We start from the raw sequence: 27,295 nt of genomic DNA on the forward strand, positions 1-27,295 counted from the left end.
ATGATTATGAACCCCCAGGACAGATTCCAGGAAAATCAATCTGAATTTTGTTTTCATATTTGAGGAAGATATTTCATCTCCTCTTAGTCTGATGCTTTAGATCCATTTTTAAAAAGCTCGCCATCTAGCAAAATTGGAATTACTTTTGTCCTATTCTATCTTGGTGGAATTTTATCAGTAACTGCTTTGAGATATCTGGTGAAAACACAACTATTTGGCTATTGAAAAATGTTGTGAATGGATTATTTATTTTTACTTTGTAACCAAGATGTAATGTCTCTCAAGCACTACACAAGGCAGAATTTCATTTAGTCAGAGGATATAAATTAAGAAAATATGCATGATTCTAAATTTTTCACAAATAAATATAAGCTTTTCTGTGAGTAAATCGGTACTTTCAAGTAATGGCCAAGTAGCTGTCTTTGAAAATCTGAATACAACAACAGTAAGAAAACTCAGCTGCTTCCAAGATTGATTTTATTTTCTCTTATGCATTAGCTGTTTTCTTGTATCTGCTTGTAGCACTGCACAAGTGACAGATCAGAGCAAACACAGAAAATGCTTTTGGTATCCCCTGAGAGCCTGGGGACCAGGCTGTTGCACCCATCTGTCATCTGCTTTCAACATTTTTTGCTCAGGGTTCAGAACTATCCCCTTTCTCTGGAGCACTTCCCTCAGCCTGTGGACTCCAACTTGCCCATGAGGCATCCTACAGCTGAAGGCTGACTTCTCTGAGAATACAAGACACCAAACGTCTTGTGCCAGGTGAAAACCACTTATCCAGAGATCCCAGAAGGTCAGGATGTGCTAGACTGCCTGAGCCCACAGCCTTACTCAAGTATTTCCCACTCTCCCACTTTTCCTCACTCTCTTACAGATTTTCCTGAAAAGAGTACACCCCTTTAGTAAAGAATATGCACCCACTCCTTTCCTCTGGCTCTGGTTCTAGGGAATCACAGTTGTCATGCTGTATGTCCCAGATGAGGAGGTAGTTCAAGAATAACAAGGTGGGGAAAGACATTTTGTGTAGAGCAACAATATATGCCTCAACTGAGAAGCAAAATAGTTGGTTTAAGGGTAGAAAAATACAATTAGGTAGAAGCAATATATTCAAGTATTTGATAGTACAGTAAGGAAATGCTAATTCATAATAATTTATTGTATATTTCAAAATTGCTAGAAGAAAAGATGTGTACTATTCCCAATATGAAGAAGATATAAATGTTTGACATGAAGAATATCCCAATTACCCTGATTTTATCATTACGCATTGTATAATGCATCAAAATATCACATGCACCCCCAAAATATGTACAATTATTACACGTCAATTTCTCAAAATAATCATGAAAAAACAGACAACCCAAAATCCTGAAACCTAAATCTATCATGCTCAGAAAAGTGTTGGGTAAAACATATAATTTGAAACGGAGGAAGTAGGGTTGTGATGAGAAGGAAGACTGTGAAGGTGGGTTCCTGTCAGCTTGCAGGGGCCATGTATACTTCATCGTCCCTGGATTACCACAGGGACCTGTGCTGGCAGTGAGAGTTGAAGCAAATTCAAATACCCTCTGTCAAGGCTAAATTCTCCCTCCTCTGTGATTCCTGTGCCTTTCCCTCCTTCATGTGTGGGTTTTGGTGAGTAACTGCAGCAGTCACAGATGTTACAGCCTGACATTACGACACTCTCAGGCATAAGGAGCCTTTTGCTTTCTTCGGTTTGCACAACTCAGAACCAATAAATCCCTCTCCCTCAGTATTTGCCCAGGTTATTTTTCTGGCTGTGCCTGATAGGAACATGCACACCCATGAAATTTAATCTGCAGTGCTGAATGTAAATATGAGACAGGAGAGGAGAGTTTTGTCTAGGATGTAAATAACAAGCACCACAAAATACCCAAGACACCCTCTGACTCTCACTGAACAATCTCCTAAAATGTCTTGAACCTCTTTTTATTTCTTTTTTCTTTGTTTCTGTTTCTCTCTCTCCCTCTCTTTCTTCTTTGAGATGAAGTGTTACTCTGTTGCCCAGTCTGGAGTGAAGTGATGTGATCAACCTCCCAGGCTCAAGCACTCCTCCCACGTGCTACCCCAGTCTCCCGAGTAGCTAGGACCACAGGCATGCACCACAATGACTGGCTAATTTTCTAATTTTTCTTTAGAGATGAGGTCTCACTATGTTGCCCAGGCTGGTCTCAAACTCCTAGATTCATGTGATCTTCCCATCTCAGCCTCACGAAGTGCTGAGATTACACGCGTGAGCCACCTTGCCCAGCCTTGAACTTACATGTTACCTACAATGTTCCCCACACAGTGAAATTTCATGTGTGTTGCGTACATCCACTTCTCAAAACTCTTCATCCTGGAAGCTCTCTGTGGAGCCTGAATGGGCAATTATAAGAGAAGCTGAACTGTGACCCTCTTCTCAGTTTGAAGCAATGTCCTTCTGTCCAGATTGAGAGCTGGCAGGGAAATTCTGTGATTGAGACAATGAGCTCTTGAGTTATAGATCAGACCAAATTATACATATTATGTTTCAACTGGCTTGCAGATATTGGGAATTGGGGGTAACAAATACCAGCCTATGTACCAGCTTAATCAACCTGAAGTCTTTACAATCCCTCCAAAGGCCTAGTCAACTTGAAGTCTCCACAAAGCAGCTCCACCTCCTAGAGCTATTTAGGACAAGCAGAGCCAGATTTCCCCCCACCTTATTAAGCAGCTCATCCTTCAGAATACTGGTGGAGAGCAGGATGCCGAGGTCAGAGCAGAGCGGTGGCTACTCACCTGTGTTTCTAAACTCTAACTATGATCTTTCTGTTGTACATTTTTCTAACTATAATAATAATATATGACGAAAGAAGAAAAATGCAAAACACAGTACATCACAGAGGAAAGAAAATCCATAATCATAATGACAATACAAAAATTAATGACTGCTTATATTGAAAAACCGAATCATTTTGATGCAGCTGATTTGATGCAGTCATTTTTGGCAGGGCATTTCCATTGCAGGAGGCATTGTGAAGAAGTCCTCCTGCTGCAAATGGTTGCAAATGCTTTGCTAAGACCTCACAAAAATGGCTACCTTAAAATGTAGAAGCCGAGTGTACTGTAGATAGTGCCATATGGAGGCATGATCTTTATCACTGTTCTACTCCGTTTCCTCACCCACCCTCATTCCGACTGATTAAACTGAGGGATGGCAAAAAAAAAAAACCACACACACAAAAAACAGGACCACTATAAACAGATCTGTTTTGTACATTTCTTCAAAATAAAATGTTCCTGGAGGACAATGTGGCACTAGTTATTGACATTCAAAATGGGATTGAAGTTGAAATGTGCACCCCGCGAAGTAGCATTTTTTCTTATAGAAATGAGTCTTTGAAATTAAATTGGCATTGGGTATATATATAATATATACACACATACATGTATATGTGTGTGCATGCATATTTACATACACACATGAACAAACATTTCTGTCTGGCTACATTGTTCATAATAACAAAATATTGTAAACAACCTAACGGCAATTAACTAGGAATCAATTTAACAAATTTATTGTAAAACCATATGAAGGAATTATTTGTAACAAAAACAATTACACATATGTATGTGCATCTGTGTGTGTGAAGGGATGAAATATATTATGATGCTGTGATTGGCCGGATGTCAGGGCTCATGCCTGTAATTCTAGCACTTTGGGAGGCCCAATTGGGTGGATCACTTGAGGCCAGGAGTTCGAGACCAGCATGGCCAATATGGTGAAACCCTGTCTCTACTAAAAATAAAAAAATTAGCTGGGCATGGTGGTGGGTGCCTGTAATCCCAGCTAGCGTGGCTGACACAGGAGAATTGTTTGAACCTGGGAGGCAGAGGTTGCAGTGAGCTGAGATTGGGCCACAGCACTCCATCTTGGGTGACAGAGTGAGACTCTGTCTCAAAAAATGAAACAAAACAAAATTATTATGTTATGATTATAGTTTGGAATTTAATTTTTTAATTTACAACTCTGTCTCAAAGAAATAAACAAAATAAAATTATTATGTCATGATTATAGTTTGGAATTTAATTTTTTTATTTAAAATTTTCTTAATTTTTAAATAATATTTATGGTATTAATAGCTACGATCTAAAAGAAAATAAATGGGGACTCAATAAAAACACCTAAGTCAAACAAAAGGTACTTTTACTAGTAAACATGAAACATATTTTGAATAAAATGAGCTAGATAACTTTCCTGGGTTTTAAAAATTAAACTGGGGAAAAAATTAATTACCTGCCAATTGATCTTGCAATTCTCTGCAGTGTAATTGCTCCAAAAAATTAGGATAAGTGTGTTTTGGGAATTTAACAAAATAAGTTGAAGTTTCCTTTAAGATCTTAAACTAATATAAACACTTAAATGTTGTTCCTCAACCATGAATATACCTTTTTAAAAAAGTGTGTATTGGCCAGGTGCGGTGGCTCATGCCTGTAATCCCAGCACTTTGGGAAGCCGAGGCAGGTGGATCACCTTAAGTCAGGAGTTCAAGACCAGCCTGGCCAACATGGTGAAACCCCATCTCTACTAAAAATACAAAAAAAATTAGCCAGGCGTGGTGGCGAGCACCTGTAATCCCAGCTACTGAAGGCTGAGGCAGGAGAATCGCTTGAACCTGGGAGGCGGAGGTTGCAGTGAGCCAAGATCATGCCACTGCATTCCAGCCTGGGTGAAAAAGCGAGACTCCCATCTCAAAAAAAAAAAAAAAAAAAAAAAATAAGTATGGAGTATTCATAAATGTGACCAAATACTAAGCTTCAAATAAAGCCTCGGTGTATCCCAAAGTAGAAGTAGTAGAGATAGTATTCTCTGATAACACTGAACTGGGACAAGAACATAATAACAAAATAAAATATTAAAGAGTCCCTAACACCTGGAAATTACAAAAAAAACAACAACAATAAACAAAAACAAAAACAAAAAAAATCTTCTAAGATAATTTTAAAAAATCTAAGCCCAAATTGTACTCTCCCTAAAAATATCAATGATTGAAAGCCATTTGGATCAGAAGCTATGAGGTAAACCCGTGGAGCTTTAATTGAAGATGGAATAAAAGGAAAACAACAAATGGCATGGGAAAGCAGAAGAATGGATTTAATAAAGATAAAAACACAATGTAATCAATTAGAAATAAGAAAAATGGCTGAAGTAATAAATAAACCAAACACTGAATGTTCAAGCAAACCTACAAACTAGATAAAGCAGAAGTAGAAAGCACAAATACAAAAAGTAATACATAATGAAGGATAAATCACCATTGTTGGAGGAAATTAAAAGATTTTGAGAGACTACGTTGTTGGACTCTGCAACAACAGTTGAAAGCCCAGAGTGGGGGGAAAAAGAAATTTTTCTGAGTCTCATTATATTAAATTGACATAAACACAAACAGAATATTTGTAGACTACTTACTCTGGGAAAAATTGAGTTTTGAGAATGTTATCCCTACCTCTAAATGACAAAATTCGGATATTTTCTCATTTCACTGTAGTTAATCGTGTGAAAGAAATTAGTCATAAAAATAAGAAAGAGAATACTCATTTTCACTATTTGCTGCTGATGTCCATGTATACTTGGAAATCAGATTCAACTGATAAAATCAGTTACAATAAGGAAAGTCAGACAGGTTTCTAGACAAAAAAATTGTATACAGAAATCGATAGTTTTCCTATTTGTAAACAACAACAGCATTTACATAATGGGAAAATGTCCCATTTGAAATAATCTAAAAAGTGATAAACAGCCTCTAAAAGATTCAGTGTTAAAATAATGTGATAAAATACCTCTTAATAAACTTAACAAAACACAACTATCTGTATGCGAAGATGATTTTAAACATTCTTGAAGTACTTCAGAGACTTGAACATATGGAAGGTAATGCTGTGATCTGAAATAGAAAAACTCATATTTGTCCAAATGTCTATTCTGTTTATTTTTGAGACAGAGTCTTGCTCTTTTTCCCAGGCTGGAGTGAAGTGATATGATCTCAGCTCACTGCAACCTCTGCCCCCTGGGTTCAAGGGATTCTCCTGCCTCAGCCTCCTGGGTAGGTGAGATTACAGGCACGCACCACCATGCCTGGCTAATTTTTGTATTTTTAGTAGAGACAGGGTTTCACCATGTTGGCCAGGCTGGTCTTGAACTCCTGACCTCAGGTGATCCGCCGGCCTCAGCCTCCCAAAGTGCTGGGATTACAGGTGTGAGCCACCGCACCCAGCCCAAATGTCAATTCTCTCTAACTTAATGTGACCCAATTAGTAATACTTGATTTTTATTAACTGAATAAATGTAAGCTACATTTCATAGGGAAAACTAAATTTAAAAAAATGAGAATAAATCTGAAAAAGTAATAAGTAAAGGGAAGGAGCCTATCAGCATATTAAATGCATCAAAACACTAGACAAAATAAAAACGTATAATATAAAGTCATAAATAGACACAAATAAATGGGAGAGATACAACAAAGTACATGCAAATGTTATTATTAGAGAACAATAGAGTCTCAAATAAATAGTGAAATGAGAAATTATACAGTAAATGTTGCTTTTTTGACTACAAAGTAGTCATCTAAAGAAAACAAAATTATGCATACCTTACATCTTACACTAGCTTAAACTTCAAATGGATCAAAGATGTGAATACAAAAAGTCATCTTTAAGGATACTTAAAAGAAAAATACTGTATAGTAAAAATGCTTTAAAATATAAAAGTGAGAAGGCCTGTGCAATTATGAAACAAAATCAAGAAAAATTACAGTTGTGACAAATTTTATTACATTGAAAACATTTATAAGCACACAAAAAGTTGAAATCAAAATGTAAATGATCAACTGCAAAACATTTTACAAATCATATTGCAAAGAATTCATTGCCTTATTATTACAAAAGCATCCACTAGTCAATGAACAACTAAAAAATAAACTAAAACAAACAACTAAGTGGAAAATGGGCAAAAATTAAAAAGTTTCACTAAAAGTAAATTTAAGTGGCTTAATCACACTGATAATACAAGATAAGCAAAATAAATATTCAAAACCACGTGGCTTTCTTAAAAGGCCACAAAGACTATTGGGAGGAAGCCCCCAGATGTCAAATGTGAAACTATTTGAACAACAAAATAAATAATATAAATATGAATAAGCCATATAAATGAATGAGTCAATCAATCAGTTAGCAATAAATAAGTAAATAGGATAGGAGGAGAAACTCTTCCTTAGAAGATAATTCTATCCAATCAATGTCAAAGGTCGAAGGAATGATGGAAATAGAAAATCACCACTTATCTTCACTGATACATACTAAAATTGGTGGGTGAATAGATGATGAAGAATATTTGCATAGCCTGGAAGTATGTTTCAGAAGAGACTCAATAATTACAAAGGAAAAACTACAATACAGTTGAAAAACCTGTCATGTACCAGATGAAGCCAGTAATTAAATTTGACATCATCAGAAATGGAACAAATCCACATCATATGCCTGTGATACTCTGAAGAACACATCATTACTTCTGTGGTATTCTTACCATGAAATTTAGTCATGAAAAATATTAGGAAAGCCAAAACATTATAGAAAATACCTGGCCAGTCCTTTCTAAAAATGTCAAAGCAATAAAAGAGGTGGAGGGAAAAGATGGAAGCATTCCCTTGAAAACTGGCACAGGATAAGGATGCCCTCTCTTACCACTCCTATTGTCCTGGCCAAGGCAATCAAGCAAGAGAAAGAAGTAAAGGGCATCCAAATAGGAAGAGAGGAAGTCAAACTATCCCTGTTTGTGGATGACATATTCCTATATCTAGAAAACCCCATAGTCTCAGCCCCAAAACTCCTTAAGCTGATATGCAACTTCAGCAAAGTCCCAGGATACAAAATCAATGTGCAAAAATCACTAGCATTTATATATACCAACAACAGTCAAAATGAGAGCCAAATCAGGAGTGTGATCCCATTCACAAATGCCACAAAAAGTACAAAATACCTAGGAATATAGCTAACCAGGGAAGTTAAAAGATCTTTACAAGGAGAACTACAAAATACTGCTCAAAGAAATCAGAGATGACACTAACACATGGAAAAGCATTCCAATCTCATGGATAGGAAGAGTCCATATTGTTAAAATGGATATACTGCCCAAAGCAATTGATAGATTCAACGCTATTTCTATTAAACTACCATCTACATTCTTCACAGAATTAGAAAAAACTATTTAAAAATTCATGTGGAACCAAAAAAGAGTGCAAATAGACAAGGCAATCCTTAGCAAAAAGAAGAAAGCTGGAGGCATCACACTTCTTGATTTTAAACTATACTACAGGGCTACAGTAACCAAAACATCATGGTACTGCTCCAAGAACACACACATAGACCAATGGAACAGAATAGAGAACACAGGAATAAGACCACACATCTACACCTATCTGATCTTCAACAAACCCAACTAAAACAAGCAATGGAGAAAGGATTCCCTATTCAATAAATAGTGCTGGGATAACTGGCTAACCATGTGCAGAAGTTTGAAGCTGGACTTCTTTCTTACACCATGTACAAAAATTAATTCAAGATGAATTAAAGACTTAAATGTAAAACCCCAAACTCTAAAAACTCTGGAAGACAACCTAAGCAATACCATTCTGAACATGGGAACAGGCAAAGGTTTCATGATGAAGACACCAAAAGCAATTGCAACAAAAGCAAAAATTGACAAATGGGATCTAATTAATCTAAAGAGCTTCTACACAGCAAAGTAAACTATCAACAGAGTGAACAGACAACCTACAGAATGGAAGAAAATTTTTGCAAACTGTGCATTTGATAAAGGTCTAATACCAAGCCTCTATAAGGAACTTAAATTTACAAGAAACAAACAAAGAACCCCATTAAAAAGCGGGCAAAGGACATGAACAGAAAAAGAAGACATACATGTGGGACCATCAATCATATTTAAAAGAAGCTCAAGGCTGCGCACAGTGGCTCACATCTGTAATCCTAGCACTTTGGGAGGCAAGGCAGGCGGATTACTTGAGGTCAGGAGTTCGAGACCAGCCTGGTCAACAAGGTGAAACCCCGTCTTCACTAAAACACAAAAATTAGCCAGGCACAGTGGCAGGTGCCTGTAATCCTAGCTACTCAGGAGGCTGAGGGAGGAGAATCACTTGAATCCAGAAGTTGCAGTGAGCCAAGATTGCACCACTGTACTTCAGCCTGGACAACAGAGTGAAATTCTGTCTCAAAAAAAAAAAAAAAAAAAAAAAAAGCTCAACATCCTGATCATTAGAGAAATGCAAATCAAAATCACAGTGAGATATGATCTCACACCAGTAAGAATGGCTATTACTAAAAAGTCAATAAATAACAGATGCTGGTGAGGTTGTAGAGAAAAAGGAATACTTATACACTGTTGGTGGGAGTGCAAATTAGTTCAACCATTGTGAAAAACCATGTGGCAGTTCTTCAAAAACCTAAAAACAGAAAAACCATTCTAATTAGCAATCCCATTACTAGACACATACCCAAAGGAATATAAATAGTTCTATTACAAAGACACATGCACATGTATGTTCATTGCAGCACTATTCACGATAGCAAAGATATGGATCAACATACATGCCCACCAATGGTGGATTGGATTTAAAACAATGTAAATATACACCATGGAATATTATGCAACCATAAAAAGAATGAGATTATGTACTTTGCAAGAACATAGATGGAGCTGCAGTCCATTATCCTTAGCAAACTAACACAGAAACAGAAAACCAAATACCTCATGTTCTCACTTATGTGGGAGCTAAATGGTGAGAACACATGGACACATGGATGGGAACAACATATAATGTGGACTATTAGAAGGTGCAGTATGGAGGAGGGAGAGGATCAGCAAAAATAACTAGTGGGAACTAGACTTAACACCTGGGTGATGAAATAATCTGTACAGCAAACCCTCATGACAGAAGTTTACTTATATAACGAATCTGCACATGCATTCCTGAAATAAAAGATAAATAAAAATAAAAGTTAAACTAAAAATCCCCCAAGGTATCAGGTCAACCAAGTAGAATGTATGAACCTGAATTTAATCCTAGATCAGTAAAGGATATTTGTAGAGTAATTTGTAAAATTTTGGTAAGGTATGTAAGTTATAGTCTTTTATTAATGTTAATTTTCTGATTTTGTTAAATGTCCTGTGTTTATACAAATATTAATATTTGAGGAATATTGGTGATGGGAATACCAGAATTTCTAGTAATTTTTTGCAACACTTTTTACACCTTAAATATTTTCCAAATGAAAAGTTACAGTTTAAAAGTTAAAAATACTAGAAAATATATTTTTTCACTTATAATCCCAGCAAGAAACCAATAGTTTTATATAACAATTCTGGTTAGTGTGTGAGAAAACAGAAACCTTAATACATTGTTGGTGGAGGGTAAAAATTGGTAAAATTTCTATGAGGTCCATTAATATATAAGCCTTACATTGAAACTTAAAACCACTTGACTTAGCCTTTCTACAAATGGAATTTTATCCTCCCATTATGCTCGCATGTGTGCAAAATGGCACATGTATAGGGATAGTCATTGCAGCATCATTTTTAATAGGAAAAGGCCAAAGACACATTCATTTTTATGCAAAGAGGACTGGTTGAGTCAGTAGTCCTCTAACGGTAACAATAAATACAATAAAATAACAGTATTTAAACGAATACTTGAATCATAAAAGAAGAAGCACTTTTTACAATGCCTTTGAATACCTTAAGATATGTAGTTACATGGAAATGATAATGTTTATAAAAGTGTACCCCTTTTAACTTTTACATATATTGGTTTGAAAGGAAAGGTAAGAAACTGTTAATAGTTAGGAGCTAAGTAGTCACGAGCATAGACATTGCTCTGTGATTTCCTGAGTTCCAATCTCAACTCTGTCACTAATAGTTGTAATGACTAGAGTAAATTACTTAACCCAACAGATCCTCAGTTTCCTCATCTGTAAAATGGGGAGATTACAGTTGCTACCTAAAGGGTTGTACGGAGGATTAACTGAGTTAATTGATTTGAAATGCTTAGAACTGCATCACACTTAAAAAGTTCCACAAATACTATTTTTATCACGCTTTTAAGAAGAACTTTGTTAGTGTGTTACCAGGGTAGGAACAAAATCATTCACTGTATACATTTGCACATTTTGGATTTTGAGCTGTGTGGACTGTGTTAGGTATTTAAATATAGAAGAGAAAAACAGATGAGAAAGATGAAATCAAATGAAAAAATAAAATTTTATCATTCTATAAGAAGAAAAAAATCTCAAAGTCTTCATACTTGTTATCAAATAGTGTCCCACTGGGAACCTCAGTACAAATATCTATTCTACTGGAGAGGAATTTACATCTCAATATTATACTGAATTATTGCTGTCCATATTTATCATTTTAATATTGACTTTATGTATAATCATATTTATTCTGACAATATTAATATCTAAATTACGTGATCTGAATTTTGGACATGCACTGATTCTATTGGCTCAAAAATGCATTGCTTCTTTTTTTTCTGCAACAAGTGTTATAGTCCAAAAGACTTTCTTTCGTTGGCATAAATACAAAATATTACTATTAACCATTAAAAATAAGATTTTGTTTCAGTATTCATGCTAGTTAAACCACATAGGATTAGTAAATACATTAATGGTACCAGGTAAGATATAGGCACAATAATTTATTAAAACTGTAAGAGAACCATATCTCCAGATTATCTTTCTACACAAACAAATTTTATAAATTTATTGTGAGTAATTATTTAAAGTGGAGAGAATTTGTCAAGCGTGGCCTTCGATAAAATATAGTTTGATACAATAAAATGCCTTTAACTAATTTAGCTAAGTTAAAAAGCTTTATTATCCTTAATCTTTGGTTCCAGAAATGGAAAATGAAGCACGAATTTCAATTTGCATAAAAAGCTATAAGCGACTGTACATAAGCTCATGGGGCTTTAATTTCATAAATTCTACACTCTCTGCCAAGACCAACCCTATCAATGAAAATTAATTTGCTATCAAAAGCTCTAATTGTATTGCAATTAAACCTCATCATTACGTCCTTTTTTTAGGAAGGGAAAGTGTCCAAGCCCTTCTTGTCAAGGTCTGAGTTCTACAAGACTTTGTATCAGACTATTACAGACACTTAATAAATTTGGAGCTGCAGCCTGAAGCCACATAATATGTCTTCTTAGTTGTATTTTAATATCCTCTACTTGCAGCAGGACTATAAAACCACCAAACGTGACCCTAAACTTTTACAGTAAGAAAAATGAAAATGACTTGAATGAAACCTTATCTTTCACATGTCATGTATATTGCTATATGTTTAGTATACATTACTTCATTTAATGCTCAAAATATTCATAAAATGAAGAAGTTGTTAGCCCCTTTTACAAATAAAGAAACTGTTAAAGAAGTCATATAGATTGAGCTAGGTTGGAAATCTAACCCCATATCACCTATGACTGCATTTATTCTTTCCCAGTTCTGTATCACACAGTTTTTTTCTATGCCTCTGCTCTGTATGCCTCCTCCCCAAACTCAATCAGTGATTAGATGCAGTGAAAGTGATATGGGAGGGGGGCAGGGAAGTGCTGGGTAGAGAACGGCGGGGTCCCTGGCCAAGGCTCCACCCTCAGGCCTGTGCCCATGAACCTAAGTGAGAAGGGGCACTCCGGTTTTCATCCCCAAATGTTGCATTTTCCAAGACCACTCTGGCTCGCCATGCCCCCATCCTGTGCCCATGTAAACCCGGGAGACCCTAGCAGGAACACACACAAGCAGCCGGACGTCGAGAGGACCAGAGGAGCAGAAAATCACAGACACCAGCAGACACCTGCAGGCCATTGGCAGCGGGAGGATGTGGAATTCTGTCGGGGGCAGTCGGAGGAGAGTCTGGCGGCTGGGCGGCCCAACTCCAGGGGAAGACCATCTTCCCATTCCATCCCCCTTCTGGCCTCCCCACCCATCTCACTGAGAGCTGCTTCCACCACTCAATAAAACCTTGCACCCATCCTCCAAGCCCACGTGTGATCCAATTTGTCTGGTACGCTAGGGCAAGAACCCTGGGATACAGAAAGCCCTCTGTCCTTGCGATAAAGCAGAGGGTCTAATTGAGCTGATTAACACAAGCCGCCTGCAGATAGCAAAGCTGAAAGAGCACACTGAAACACATGCCCACTGCGGCTTTGGGAGCTGTAAACACTCAATCCCAGACGCTGCCGTGGAGTCGGAGCCCAAAGACGCTCCCCACGACCTGCCCATCTGCATGCTACAAAGAAGTGAGCCACTCCCCTGTGGCACGCCCTGTGAGGGGGATAAGGGAACTCCTCCTGTTTCAAAGGTTTATACTGTAGTCTAGAATAATGATTCTGAAGCTGTACTGTGCTTAGGAATTATCTCTCTAATTTGCTAAAATGAAGTTTCTGATTGAGTAGGGCTGACTTCAGATCGTCTGCATTTCTAGTCAAACTCTTAGGTAAATGCCCCGCATCTGCTCCAGGGACCATGCTTTTAGTACAAAGCACTAATACCTCGTCTTCTCCCTGTGGAACATTCCAGCTCTAAGCAAAAGCCTTATGAAATGCCCATTGTACAAATTGCTTCTCAAATATTTTATACTGCAGCCTTATCAAGTTGGCCAGTCTAAACTTATTTCCAAGTTCACTAATTTCATAAGTGATGAAGAATACCATATCCAAATGTGTTTTTTCTTCTTTCATTACTTAAGTAATGCATATTTGTTTCTAACCCTCAGAAAATAACAGCAAACAAAATCGAACAATAAATGATAAAATATTTACCTAAAAACTACAAACGGGCTCAGGAAAACATTTTGATGTATCTCTTTCCAGAATTATCATGAACATACCCCTTAATCTCTTGTTGGAATTATTTCTGTGTTAATAAATATGCATCTACACCACCATAAAACAATCAGAGGAACTTGCCATTTACCATGTAAGCCTCTGTATGTTAATTTCTCTAGGCCTAGTTTTCTCACCTAAAAAATAATTTGAACCAAGTAGGCTGACAGGTCCCTTTCCAGACCACTAATGGAAATCTCCCTTCTTTACATCTTTATCTCAGTGCTTTGAATTGCTGCCCACCAAGCACTCCATCCTCAGTTCTCAAAAGCTTCCACAAGTAAAAGGTTAAGAAAATAGCAGGTATGCAATCTTTGCCCATGTCAAGGGATTTAGCCTTAAAGAAATCTGTACACCACGGTAATCTGCATTTAAACCTTCCTAGCATGAACTGGTATGTAAGATTTTTCTGTCTCTTCTCACTGCTGCCTTAGCTGCTGAAGGTCAGCTATGTCTTCCACTAAAGAAAACTTGCTTAGATTTACTTATGTTTTGCAGAAGAAAATATAAAATGTAGAAAATAAAATGATGAGCCTTGAATTGTGCAAAAACATCATCTTTGAGTATGCATGTACTCTTTTTGATTTATTTAAGTGACATTTAGCACATAAATATAGAGTTTGCCATTTTATTTTCTGCCAGAAGTTATTTTTATTAAGTGCTATGAAACTCCATTTAATGAAAAAGTGTCATGTTCTCATGTGCACTTTCAAGGAGCTAATAAGATCAACACTAGAAAGAAAATTAAATTAGGGATGGGTGGGTGGCAAACAATTTGCTGAGCAAATCTGTACTTCTCTGTGTGGATGTTCAGTGGCTTTCATGTTTAAGAGTGCACATTTAAGGGAATTTAGTTTGCTGGGGTCTCATTTGAGAAGATAGAAAATAAAAATCTCCCCCTTTGTTTCTCCTGTTTCCTCTTTCCCCTTCCTTTCTTTCATTTACAGTCTTTATCATGTGCATGACTGTTACTCAGGACTCTTCTCTGTAAATTGAATGCCAGTTTTGAACTACCTCCTATTGGGGTAGCTTTGTTCTTCTTGTTAAACTTCCAGATTTGCACCTGCAAGTTCCTCTAAAGCTACTTCAATTGTTTTCTGAACTGTGGGAATTTGGAAGGAGAGAATTCCCTGTCCCCTTGTTCCCTCCCTCCTTTCAATAAACTTGCTAATTTTTGTATTGAAACTCCTAAAATTTCTGCCAAATCTTACAGTTTCATAGAACTTCAAATCTCTTTATTTTCTATGTAATCACCACTAGTGGCAGAGTACACATTTCACAACAGGGTCACTGCATTCTTTTTGCTGAAGTATTTTGTTTTCCCTTTCATACCATCATATGAGGAGCCATTTAGACCAACACAAGCCACCACCTCTGTCTTATTGTGTTCCACACCCTCAGAAAATGTGGTCTTTACTTTCTGTGATCAGTGATCTCAATTACACATTTCTGAGTATGTCCACATGTTGCAGCAGAGTTTATGAGACTTCAATAAAAAATGTCAGGCCTTTGTCTCTTTCATTCTCTCAAAACCACATTTTGCCCAGGAAGTGGGAGGTCCAACTCCGAACTCTGGAACCAGACTGGAAGGGTTCATGTTCCACATCCACTATTTATGGTGTGACCATTGGCAAGTTACTTAACTTTCTGTGCCGGCAATTTCTTCGTCTTTAAAATGGGACTATGACCAGGCACGGTGGCTCATGCTGTTAATCCCAGCACTTTGGGAAGCTGAGGCGGGAGGATCACTTGAGTCCAGCAGTTTGAGGATGCAGCGAGCTATGATGAGTTTTCAGAAATTCATTCTCAGTGGTTCTCATTGTATGAGCCTCCAGAAGGCAACAGCCAACACCATTCCATCTCCCCAGGAAGCAATGAGCCATCCTGGACTTGCTCTGTGTGGAGCCATCTTCTGCCCCTGGTGAGCTTTGCGTGCCACAGATACATCTCAGTGCGTGAGCTGCTTACTCAACAATGAATCTCCCCTCCAAGCATAAGGTAAAAAAGAAAACAGGCAGAGAAAGAAAAAAATGCTCCTAAATGTATCTCAAATGATATTTTGCCTTTGATGATTAGAGATATCTTCATTTATATGTTCATGGACTCACTCATTCATTCATTTCATCAACATTTATCAAATATCTGTGATAAAGCAAGCACTGTGATTAATGCAGGATTACAAAAAATAAGCTGATAATTTGTAACAAAGGAATGATGATGTACATGGAGCAAGTGTCAAATAAAACAAACTAAATAAAAGCAAGGAAACAAAGAAGCAAAAAGTCTACTTATGCTAAAGTCCCTCATGGAGATATTTCAATATACTCTTGAGACTTTCTGGAGTAGAAGTTTAATTCACTCTGTTGAAGCATTTCACACAGAAGATAATGTTAGAGCTGAGACTTGAAGCAATCAGGCAACTTTTAAGTTTACATTTATTTGAATATAAGAGAAAAGCCTCATATCACAGTAAGCGAGACAGAAGTTTATTTCTCTCATATAAACTACAGACAACAGTGATAGAAAGCACACCACTGTTTGGCTTATTACAAGACATGTGCTGCTCCAGCACTAATAGATATTAACTTAATTAACACTGAAGCCAGCTCTGAGCTGGTGATATTTTTAGTCCTATTTTACTTTACTTTATTTTATTTTATTTTTAGAGACAAGGTCTTGCTCTGTCACTCAGACTTGAGTGCAGTGGGGAGATCATGGCTGACTGTAGCCTTGACTTCCTGGGCTTGATCACCCTAGACGGGTGATCCTCCCACCTCAGCCTCTGGAGTAGCTGCGACTACAGGCATATGCCACCACGCCCAACTTACTTTTTAAAATTTTTTGTAGAGAAAGGGTCTGTACACAGAGTGCCTCTATTTTGCCCAGGCTGGTCTCCAACTCCTGGGTTCAAGGAATCCTCCCACCTCAGCCTTCCAAAATGCTGGGATTGCAGGTGTGAGCCACTAATCCCAGCCTTCACTTCACATATTTTTCTATTTTATCTCTAGGTTGCCATAACTAGCACTGTTGATACATTTTAACCTCTGAATTATGGATTTTTACTTACTAGTCTTCCTTAATACTAAAAAGTTGAGAGCAGAAAACTCACCAGTCTGTGAGTATTTGTATCTGAGCTGTGCTATTACCTAAAAGGCCTAGGTAAATGCTAAGATGGCAAAATTGATGGTTTTCATTTTTGAAGAACAGCTGCCATAGGAAACCATGCCAATGGATTGCTTGAGTATGATCCAGGAAGCAAGAGGCTAAATGAATCTGATCTCATACTCCCTTTGTAATGGGAAGACCTTGAGTAAAGGAATTTTGATTGCAGTTTCAGCCAGCTGTGGCTTTGTTTGTTTTTTATTTTGTTTTGTTTAGTTAGATTTCTTTTTACATCCTGAAGCCTGGGGAGCTGTGACAGGTGACTACAAAGGTTGACATCTCTATAGGAAGACACTGGTGATGTGGATGTGGAGGAACAGGAGGTGAATGGAAGTTTTTCAAAAGATTAAGATTTTGAGAGTATCAGGTGGGGAATAGGGGTGAGAGTGATTTTTAATATTTATATATTAGAAATGTGCCCTCTCAAGGTATTTGGTTTTGTTCTTAATTTTATGAGAAACTATATCTAATGCTTACCACCATTTTTTTTTGAGATGATACCTCTTTAGTCAATATGATCATTTGAAGTTCATTTTCCAGAAGATTCTTGAGGAAGGACTCATAGCAACAATGTTCTCAGAGTTTTTGCATAATGCTGCCAGTTTGTTCTCTTTGTAAATTAAAAGTCATATTTATAATTTTACATATCTCAAGTCCCTTTATTTTCTTCTGGTATAAAATGTTGTTGAAAATTTTATTGTATATCTAATTTTACTTCATTTCTATTTCAGAAGCTTTGTTTCCTATATGTCCAAATGAAATTTTTAAAAAATCCAGTAATCTTATTAAAATATGCCTTGATATTGGGTATTTCTAGGTGGATATCCTCAGGTGTCTCAAGTATGTGCTAGTTTTTTAATGTGCGATTTCAGATGATTTTTTCTCTATTTCTTTCCTTTTTGTTTTTTAAAAATTTAAGCCAAGGTTACTTTTCCCTTGCTTTGACTTTGTGTTCAGAGACTCATACCATTCCTATGGCAGCCTCTTTTGCTTACTGTCAATATCCGTCACTGTCTCAATTCCTTTTTATCTCTTCATATTTTTAATGCATTTTTCTTTTTGCTTTTTCATCTTCAATTTCTTAAGACATAATCTTTTTTAAAAAAATTGTGTTTTATTCTTTCAGGTTTAGTCTTAATTTCTGATATTTATTTATTATACTTTCCAGCATTTGGTGATCTTATTTCTGAGTTTCATTCATTTTGATTCATATTTTTATTTCATGTCTTATATCTTCTCAATGTCTTTTAGCTCATTTTGAAATAGTAGGTTACATTTTTGGTTTGTTTGGTGGGCTCACCTTGCACTCATCGTCTATAGGGCACTTCTCCAGCTCCTGGTTCTCACATTTTTTTCTTGTAATAACTTTGATTCAGATTTAACCTTGACACTTCTTTGTTGCTCCAAATATAAGTGTGTTTTCTGTTGTTGTTATCTTTGTTCTTTTACAAGAGAGAGAAATAAACTTCTGTCTATAATGTGAGACTTTTGTGTTTTTCTGTGAAATTAACTTTTCTGATGTAACTTTTTAGAATGAGGCAAGTTTCAGGAAAGCTTTTCTAACTTTGCGGAACTCCCTTTTCGGTGTCTTGAATTTTTGGAATTTCCTGGTTGTGTTTCCTTTGCCCACTTTTGTGTAGACCTCATGTTTTCCTTTCTCTTGTCCTCTCCTGCTCTCTTGATTCAGCTCCCAAAAGTTTCTGCTCAGTGAGGGAGCCGTCCTAAAAGGGAGGGCTGGAGAGTCTCTGTGGGGAGTTCTTGGGGCATGGCCTGCTCCAATTCTTTAGTTTTTCTTCCTTTGGGCCCCTCACACTCACTGGTTCTATGGAGGGAAAACTTATTCCCAGTTTCAGATGCTGTTCTCCAGTTTGCCTTTAAGTTTCACAGAGAACATCTGTTGGTTCTTTGGAGTTTCTTTCTGTTCTCAGTTCCAATAGAGGCCACTCTCATTGCTTCCTTTGTCTTGCCACATAAAGAGTGGCTATAATGTCTATTTTGTGGCTATTGGTGTGCTTTGCAGGGCATGGGGATACCTTGATATCTAGTTTTGTTTTAAATATTGTCTGTGTGTTTTTGGTTTCCTTAGAAGTTGCTGTCGAGTTTTATGTAGGAATTCAAGGAGATGATTAAAAACTCTCTCAAGGGCCTGGTGCCGTTAGAAGAAGGGGTGTAAGGTCTTTTAGAAAGCATTGAAACAAATGTTAACTTAGGTTTATAAAGTTGGCTTTAGGATCTGTAAAGGAGGCAAATGTGACCAAAATTACCTCGTTCCTTGATGTTCTTTTGCTGTCACTCAAATCAACAGCAAATAGCTGACTTTAATAGGAAAGAAATGGCACTAGCCCCCTTTATAGAGGTGATAGCCTGGAACTTCTGAATAGCATTCATTTTATTTGGAAAAAGAAAAAACGTTAAAGTATTTTGAAAGAGTTGAAGCTGTTTACACAAAATTACGATCAGTGTGGATGAGGGGTGGATTAGACACTAAATTGAGGTGGCAAAGTGTGAATTCTTCATTGAAAAATTGATATGAAAAAATATTTTATTTGTAACCTGCAATGAGCAGTTCATATTGAAGCATCTGACAGGGGTGGGGACACATCGACATACTTCAGCCCTGAGTGACTACTCCCCTTCTTACGTGTCAGCTGTTTGGCCCGATTCTAGCTAGACTAATAAATGCTTTACATTTTATATAACTTTTGACTAATCATATGTCCCAATGGAAAACATATGCTAAAATTACAGAATCTTTACCTTGGTGGCATTTTCACCTAAATCCTCAATAGAACTAAGCCTAGAATTAAATTAAATTCTAAAGAGGCACTTGCTAAATGCTTGTTGATGGATTGACTAAGTGATAACTTGCATAGTTCAGAACTTGATGGTTTGCAACCATTATCACCTATTATTCGGTACCTTTAACTCCTAGTCAAGACAACAGTGAGTTAGATATGTTACAGATAAGGAAATGGAGGTTCAGATTACATCTAGGACATAGTCAAGCTTCCTTGTTCCATGCGTTTTGCTGTATCTACTATCCCATAGTTTCTGAGCTGATGACTATTTTGTAGGAAGAACTGGAAATTTATCTCTGTTTACACTGGCTTAAGAAAAATATATATAGGCATCATTTTCATAAATTCATATTTCTCTGCTTATGTTTCTCATATGCTTATTTTATCCATTTTAATGACTCTCTCCCAAATAAGGATGCCTTCTAAGAAATATATTCAAGGATTTTCTTCTTGCAATTAATGTCCTATGAAAAGCCCATGGTGATTGACCATCTGATATGTGCTAACTACTCAGCTAGATTTGTTCACAGAATTTTTTTTTTTGGTAGCTAAATCAACTCTGTTACACACTTTTTGCAGACTTATCTTTCCTTCTTTTACAGGTCAAAGCAATTAAGTTATCTTCCCAAAGTCACATCATTAATTAGCTAGAGCTACAATTCACAACCAGACCTAATTTCAAATTAATGTGGCTTTATATATATAAAACACTGAACTTGCCCCTGTGTTGGGATGCAATGTATAAGATTTACCACATTCCATATATGTCCAAGGTCTTCCTATCAGATTTTTTATTTTGTTTAGTTCTGTCTCTCTTATGACTTGTCCAGAAACATTTCTATTGAATAGATTTTTAAATATACCAACCTCTATACACTACTATAAAAGGTTTTGTCATCACGTAAGCTACATAGAATGCTTATATACAGTAAGCAGTTAAATGTTCGGCTTTAAAATAGAAGCTTCTTCCTCTTGACAATGATTTAAAGCCCTTATTTCACAAGTGGTGGTCTTTAAGAATATAAGTGGTGCATATTTATGTCCTAGCCAGTTCTGGAATGTAAGTGTGTGCTGTTCGGGAATAAGTGAACAAATTTTTCAGGGGGAATTTTATCGAACAACAGGTATGTCTGGGGTAGCACAGAGTGTGAATGTGTGACTGAGTTCATTGAATTCCAGAGGAGAGTCCCCCTGAATGTAATAAGTTAGAGAAAAATGATTCATAAAGAGATTGGGGGAAAATCTGATCTGCAGCTCAGGGGGTGCAAAGGGACAATTTCATTAGCAAGTACGGTTTCTCAGTATATCCATTGGTTTCTCATGTGATATGGATAGAAAAACATGCTTCAACATTATGCACAACAAACACTGTGTAAAGAGCAAAAAAGCACCATATGCAGATGGCATTGTATACAGAATATTTCAATCAAATGATGACAAATATTAAATTAGGAATGGGTGGGTGGCAAACAATTTGCTGAGCAAATCTGTAAGAATGGGTGTGTGTTTGAAAACTTCTCATTTGAAGAAAAACTTGAGACATTACTTTCTTCCTTATTGTTCTCTAGGAAAAATGACTGGATAGACCCAGTGTGGTCAAGGATGGGCCAAGGGAATTGAAACATGTATTGCCATATATTTAGAGAGGGTAAGTGCTCCCAGTACATATATTTCATTTGGGGAGATAGGACTATAGGGTAATTTAGGCTTTTTGTGCCATTTTATAATTATTCTTTATTTGAACAGCTTTAGTTTAAGAGTGTTTGAATTGATTTAATTTGATTAATTTAAATTGACTTACAGCAGCTTAGGAAAAATTATAAATGAGTCAATTTTCAACTGTAGAATTTTAATTGAAATTCAGCCAAATCCAGGGCCATTAGAATCAAGGTAAGATTCAAGTAAAAGGAAAATAGATTGAAATCTCTGGTCCTTTAGGAAGAAATGATGTTTCAGTGGGCTGACTTCATCAACAGTAAGCTTTGGTAGGGACTTTAGGTAACTTTACAGAAAGATTACTCAGCATTGAAGAGGCAGATGTGGGGATGAGAGCAGGGGTAAATTAAAATAGCATTAGAGTTTGAAGTTTCTAGAAAGTAGCCTGGGTGATCCTAGAACTTAAGTAGATTTAGGAGGACTATCCAGCAGTAGCAGGTTGAGGAAGATACCAAACAGTCTTTATGAACCAAAGTTCTTAATATGGGACCATTCATCGATTATTCATCCAGCACCAAAACAGAAATTCAAACACCCCATACATTCAAGGTGAAGTGACCTAGTGTACCGAAGGTATCAGAGCCCAGGTATTGAGAGGTTGGAGTGTGATGATATGATTCCAAGTAAGTGGGGTTAGTAGGCAGCAAATTTGAAAGTTTCTCCATAGTAATGAGAGGCAGCAAAAATTTCTAGATTACTTGGTTCCATATCCTGTCTAAGCTGAATGGAAATGGATAGTTATCTACCTAAATATTCTTCCTTATCCTACCTTCTGATTACTGATAATTCACCTTAGATAAAGCATAGAGCTTGAACCAGGAGCCAGAGAATTAGTGAAAAAAAAGAATGATTATAATGAGCTCTCTGAGAAATATAGATGAGCAAAAGCCCAGCAAACACAGCAGCTACTGGCAATTAGAATGGAGACCTGAAGATTATGCTGAAAAATATCAACATCACTAATGATGTGTTTGAGAGGAAGCCTGGGATCTTCTTGTCCTGCAGCATCCTATAATCATTCTGTTCTTCAACAAATATTTAATAGAGCAAAATTTGGGGGCATAGTGTCAAATATTAGGGCACAATAATGACATTAAAAAGATAATAATTACTCTCAAGGAGCCACACTCTACTAAAAAATACACATCAGTAGACCCAGAATCATATGTTGATTTAGTTTTGGAAAATTATATGACTCAGTGAGAGCAAGCTGGAAGTAAACCTACTCCAGCCTCTGAGAGGAGCAGGGACAAAGGGAGAAAAGATCAAGAGACGTGAACTGGAAGTGAATAGATGGCCACAGTAGAGAGAGGCCACAGCTGCTCTAGTAGTCTAGCATGAACCTTCAGCTATAGAGAATATAATGTAGTGTGAAGAAAGAAAGGGCCCGGAAAATGGCATAACACCAAACTCACCTCTCTACCCTGAGTGATTTCTGGTGTGTGATATGCACATAATCTACTTGAGAGGACAGGAGAGGAAAAGCAACGGCATGGAAGATCTTTTGCAAAAGCATGGGGTTGGAGGAAAAATTCTATGAAGAGATTGAAAATATAAGAAAACGGCCTGGCACAGTGGCTCATGCCTGTATTCCTGGCACTTTGGGAGGCTGATGTAGGAGGATCTCTTGAGCCCAGGAGTTCGAGACCAGCCTGGGTAACACTGACAAACTTTGTCTCTACAAAAAATAAAAAAATTAGCCAGGTGTGGTGGCGTGCACCTATAGTCCCAGATACTCGGCAAAGCTTGAGCTTTGGAGGCAGAGGTTGTAGTGAGCTATGATTGTGCCACTGCACTCCTGCCTGGGTGACAGAGCAAGACTCTTTCTCAAAAACAAAACAAAACAAAACAAACAAACAAAAAAAACCAAGAGAATGTATTTGTCACATGGTAGTTTAAAAGTGATAGGTGAAATTGTTGGGTGAGAAAAAGGAATTACAAAGTAAAGTGAGGCTGAGGTAACTGGAGAGAATATTTGAATCAATATACTTTTAACTAGGGCTGGTAAACAAGAATAATAAAGTTCTGAACAATTACAGCTTAGCTAATTTCAGATTTCCTAAGCCCATTAGCTCCCACTTACAAGCGGACTGTGAGGACTTTCACCTCTCTGGAAGCATTCACCCATGGCCTGAATAGTACGTGCCTCTGAGGGAGTTTCATCCTGGTGCTAGGCCAGTCATGTTTCAAACCTTGGAAACTGCTTATAAGTTGGAAAAACTCCGTGTTTTTCATAAAGATTCTTCTGACACTTGACACTTGAACCCCTGATTAACTTATCTTTAAGTGCTAGTCTCTTTAGATAAAAATGAGGGCAATGTGTGAAGAAGAAAATTGCATGACAGAGTTAAAGATGATTCACACACATTTACTTTGAAAGAGGCTAATGGTACTAACCAGACGCTTTTCATTTCCTCCCCTATTATACTCTTGGGAGAATATTTCAAGCTTGATTTCCACATTGATTTTTTTTTGCTTTGTCTACATTTTTTTCACTTTTATTTCCAGAATATCAGATAGCATTTCTTGAGCATCTATTATATGACACACAAAGTGCCATGTAATAGATTGAATAGGTTTACTTACTGCAGAATTTCTCACTGCCTTTAATATGACAAATAAAATGCGCATCCAAGAGAGACCTATAGCTTGCACTTTTAATTGATTTTTTTAACCAGAGGGCACCTTTGTTTTGAATGTCTTTCAGGAATTCCTTCTATGGAATATACCTTCAAAATCACTGGGCCAGGTCAAGAGACCAAGCAAGCGTGTAGATAGCTGGATAGGTGGATTTGAGTCACACAGCAAAAGGCTTTTGGGTAAAAGAATTTGGGCTCTGTTGACTAGACTGGCAAGGTGGAGAGACACAATAGATTTCTGTATTATTCGTTTTCTTTGAATTAAACTGGTTTACTTCTGTTTAATCCTGAAGCATTCAACATAAAGAAAAGCACAGGAAATTATATACCAGATATGCTTATGTCCTCTTTTGAAATTAGTTTGGACCATGAGGACTATACATTCTCTTAACTCAGTGTCGGTAAATTACAGCCCAAGAGATGAATCTGGACTGCCGCCTGATTTTGTCACACAGTCATGCTAATTCATGCTTATTCTTGCTTACTCAAGCTGTCTGTGGCAGTGTTTGCCCTACAGTGGCAGAATTGATAGTTGTGATAGAAACCATATGGCATACAGAGCCTAAAGCATTTACTATCTGGCCCTTCACAGGAAAAAGTTTTGCCAGCCCTGCTTTAAAGGATTGATCATATTTACATTTTGCTTTTGGAAAATCCATATGTGGTGGACACAGCAGTAGAGAGGGGGCTAACGTGTTTGGCCACTTGCCCTTCACTGTTTTTCAAATAGAAACTAAACAATGTACTAAAGCCAGCTGTAACGGCAATGCTGTCTTGTATCTCTACAAGAACAATTCTAAATGCAAGAGACCGTACTGCGAAACCATTTCTTGCCCTAAAAAAGTTCTGAACTACAAGAGGGAACAATTCACGAAGAAAACAGTGTTAAGGTACGCTAATACAATTTGCAGGTAATTGTAAATTACTGATTTGGGCAATAAATAATTGTGGTCTCTATATGTATACACACACACACACACATAAACACATAAACATACACGGCACTACTTACTTTGTATGAACTGGCTGCTTGCCTTCTGGAAGGATATGTATCACTGGGATGCCAACCAGGAGCATCTTGTCTCATGCTGATATGTGTTTGTCTATGTATAAATTATTAGTAATCTTAAAATTGTGTTTCATATCCTTTTCCAATAAAATTTAGTTTCAGAAATCTCATTAAGCACACAAAACTGAATAAGGCTCACAATTTTTATAATTAGGTATATAGGTATAGTTAGATAAATATCTACATGAAAATATACACATAAATATAGATATGATACAGACATAGAGATACACACATATATAATTTTATATATTAATTATATATATATATATATTTATTAAGCCAGTATTTGTCTACATGATTACCGTAGTGAGGGGACATCCATCTGGATCAGCTAGGTGTTTGCCCACAAATTGGGTGCATTCATTTCCTTTTCTCTTTCTTTTTTTCTCAGCACTGCTTGGTTTCTGATAGTATACTTCGATCAGGCAGTAAGCTCAGCAGCAGGTTGATGCAAATTTACATGGATAATTCTGAGATCCAGAAATGGTATACTGAGGGGCCAGGCTATGTGGGCAGCTCCTCCCCTGTGGTTTTTCTTGTTCAAAAGCCTCTAAGCCTGCTGATTTCTGCAGCTAACTCTTTTGTTTGACTAGGATGACGGCGTCCCTTCTGGTCGACCGCTGCCACAACATGAGAGGAATGCCCAGCTTAGGACTGCTTCCAGTGACTGAGGTTGCAGTTCCAACCACACACATGAGCTGCCCCAAAGGAGCTACTCACCTGAGTGACAGCACAGCAGTGTTGTCGGGGATTTCAAGTGCCCTTCTTTCCATCTGCCCTCTCATTTAACTCTTGCCTCTCAAGACTAAAAACTGTACCAAGATTCTCCAAGAATCTTCTCTATTAATTCCTGGCAAGTTGGAGGTGTAAATGAGACCCTGGTTAAAGTTACCCCTCTAATAGCTCTCTGTTATATGTGGAGAAAATGTTTAATGTTTTGGCATCAAACATCTAGTGATGATATAAAAATTTCCTTTTGAATATATGTGGAGTTTAATGGTGGTGGGTTAGGGAGAGACATCTAATTAGGTGCTTCTCTTATGTTTTCATTCTACAATATAGTTTTTAATTGAAAAGTTTCCTCCTATACCTATTATGGAAGCCCAATAATTTTCAAAGCATAATCTCAAATGGGAACACAAATTTAAATACTCACAATTTAAATTTTGTGAAAGGAAAAAAAATAAAATTAAAATTAAAAAATGGTCCTTTATGTCAGGCCTCTGAGCCCAAGCCTGCACATATGCATCCAGATGGCCTGGAGCAACTGAGGAACGACAGGAGAGGTGAAAATAGCCAGTTCCTGCCTCGACTGATGACATTCCACCATTGTGATTTGTTCCTGCCCCACCCTGACTGATCAACTGACCCTGTGACATTCCTTCTCCCGGACAATGAGTATCAGAAGCTCCCCACCTAGCACCTTGTAACCCCAGCCCCTGCCCACAAGAGGAAAACCCCTTTGAATGTAATTTTCCACTACCTACCCAAATCCTATAAAACAGCCCCACCCTTATCTCCCTTTGTTTTTGACTCCTTTTTCGGACTCAGCACGCCTGCACCCAGGTGATTAAAAAGCTTTATTGCTCACACAAAGCCTGTTTGGTTGTTTCTTCACACGGATGCGTGTGACACTTTAGAGACTTTCTCTAATTTCTACTGATAATGCATGGTGATCTCTTTTTTGAAAACCAGTTTGTGGGTTAATAGTTTGACTATATGGAGGACTGTGAGAAATAAAGAGAAAATGTATTTTCTTGTGATTCAGTATTGCTGGTAGCTATTTTAACAGTTCATATTTGTATTTTGTGTTTCTTTAATTTACTGGTGTGACAAATAACTCATTTATACTCATTTATATTGATTTTAATATACCATGAATAAAGTATTTATAGTCCAGGCATTTCATTTTCTGTAATCTCAATATTCAAATGTTTGTTTGTTCTTAGAAATAGTTTTTATTTT

At 37.1% G+C, this 27,295-nt stretch overlaps 1 long non-coding RNA gene across 1 annotated transcript in view; it reads right to left on the bottom strand.

Annotated features, from left to right (window-relative positions):
* LOC117974660 (uncharacterized) overlaps positions 1-26,995 on the bottom strand; it is a 54,708-nt gene extending 27,713 nt beyond the window's left edge. Inside the window, exons 1-2 of the long non-coding RNA XR_004664745.3 lie at positions 25,633-26,995; positions 25,271-25,361 (exon numbers count right to left, since the gene is read on the bottom strand). This is a non-coding gene — a long non-coding RNA (uncharacterized LOC117974660). The remainder of the gene's footprint in view (positions 1-25,270; positions 25,362-25,632) is intronic.
* Between the last annotated feature and the right edge of the window lie 300 nt (positions 26,996-27,295).

The sequence above is a fragment of the Pan paniscus genome, chromosome 8 (genome assembly GCF_029289425.2).
Source record: "Pan paniscus chromosome 8, NHGRI_mPanPan1-v2.0_pri, whole genome shotgun sequence".
NCBI classification, from domain to species: domain Eukaryota; kingdom Metazoa; phylum Chordata; class Mammalia; order Primates; family Hominidae; genus Pan; species Pan paniscus.